Source organism: Poecilia reticulata, linkage group LG13 (assembly GCF_000633615.1).
Source record: "Poecilia reticulata strain Guanapo linkage group LG13, Guppy_female_1.0+MT, whole genome shotgun sequence".
NCBI classification, from domain to species: domain Eukaryota; kingdom Metazoa; phylum Chordata; class Actinopteri; order Cyprinodontiformes; family Poeciliidae; genus Poecilia; species Poecilia reticulata.
Window position 1 is genome coordinate 7,821,182 of NC_024343.1, and position 2,136 is coordinate 7,823,317.

Here is a 2,136-nt window from a genome sequence, read left to right on the forward strand (position 1 = left end):
GATTGATTGATTGATTGATTGATTGATTGATTGATTGATTGATTGATTGATTGATTGATTGATTGATTGATTGATTGATTGATTGATTGATTGATCTAACACTTAACAACAACCAACCAAKGTGACTTTACAGTAAAAATACATCACAAGAAAAAGAAAACACAAAACAGCAATAAAAATAAGGCAGATGCCCCTACACTGCATGGTGTTAAGAGCCTGTCCAAAGAGATCAGTCTTGAGCTCAGACAGTTTCCCTAAAGCTCTATAAGGAAACTGCTCCAGAGTCGGGGCGCTGCCACCAATAGCCCAAAGCTTTAGCCTGGTCCTTGGGAAAGCTAATAAAAGTTGGTTTGATGACCTCAGGGATTTCTCATAAACAGGAAGACTTAAAAGTTCAGATAAGTAAGAAGGGGAAAGGCTATTAAAAGCTTTATAAACAGTCAAAATTTTAAATCAACTCTAAAATGAAGAGGAAGCCTATGTAAAGAGGATAAAACGAGTGAAATGATCATGTCTAGCTTATTTTAGGTAACTCACAGCAATCTGTACTCCTTGTCTTTGTTTGGTGAGCCTGAACTCTTCCTGTGTTGCTGATATGTTAGCTATATTAGTTAGATTCCTCTGAGTTCAGTTTAGTGTTAATTAGTCTCTCCTCTTCAGATCCTCTGTTTTCCTCTGATTATTTTCACACTACTCTAATGTCACTCATTCACCTTCCCTGTAGTTAGCAGCCAGTCTATTTGATGACTTCTTTGACAGATCCTTCCATTGTTGGTGTAATCCCTGTGTGCCTGTTATTGTTATCACTAGTATAATGAGACTCCTATTCTCTTGCTTCCACTTGGGTCCATATCAACAAAGCATAGCAATACAACAACATATTAACATTTAGAACTTGTTAAAAAATGACTTGAAAAATCAGCATCAATCAAACATTTATTAAGATAACGGCAAGGCTTCATAGGGACCGTTATTAATCCTTTTCCAGTTCTGTGATTACAGTCACCACACTAACTCAATAGAAGACTGAGGAAGATGATGCTTGTTATTGGGTCAGATGCAGCAAAATTGTTTGCATTTGGTAAGCATAGAAAAATTGTTAAAAAGAGAAAAAAACAGACTGCAAACTAATTTTCACATGCTGTCTTGTTTATTTGTTTGTTTATTAATCAAACAAGAAAAAAAAAATTCAACATGTTGAACACAAACCTGTTTTAATCAACAAGGGTTTACATGCAGGTAATATAGTTAGACTGAACAATTGGTGAAAAGTCTGGGGACCACAATGGCTTTTTTTTCTTGTATTTTTCTCTCCATGACTTATTGCCAATGAAACCACCTCCAGAGCGGACCACGTGACAGTGGGAGTGTGTGGAGGTTCACGTGCCCTCCAACAATCTGCTCAATTCTGCTGCCATAAAGAAAAAATGAACTTTTTTGATTGCAGCACATGCTTCTGCAGGAAGCTGCCTGAGTGAGAGGACTGTCTCCAGGAGGAGCGCAGCAGGGAGCAGCAGGAGGTAGGAGCTGCATTATTCTGGCTAGTGTTGTTTACAACTGGAGTTTGGAAGAATTTTTTATTGGGATTTTTCTCCTAATGTAAGATGTACAAACCAAAGAGGTTTTATATTTTAACTATGAATGATCTGAACCCCGGAAAATATCCCCAACTTTGCAAAAGTCGCCCCTTTGTCTAAATCCATTCAGAAGTGAACACCAGGTTTTCTGTCACCGCTGCGTCTTATTCCCCACTCCCGCAGAGAGTATTACAGCAGGACCATGTCTCTTGAATATTAGCTGTCTGTGGTTAATTGATCTGCTTAATTGGAATAAGGGCGTTTACAGAAATAAAATCAACTACGTAAAACTGCGTTAAAATCGTTTTCAGTCAGGTAGTAAATAGTGGTCTATGATAAATTCATCTATTTTAATTTTATAACTATTAAATTAATCAGTTCAAAAATATAAATGCATAAGATGAGAAATAAAACCAGAAACATGGCTTTTGGTTGGAATGAAAGGAAGCAGAGAGGGTGTGAGTGACCAGGCAGAGAACAACGCCTGGTTCGGTCTTAAGCTGGGGAATAAAGCAACAACTCAGAGAGTCAGGAGTCTGTCAGCAGCCACGTCAGGCTG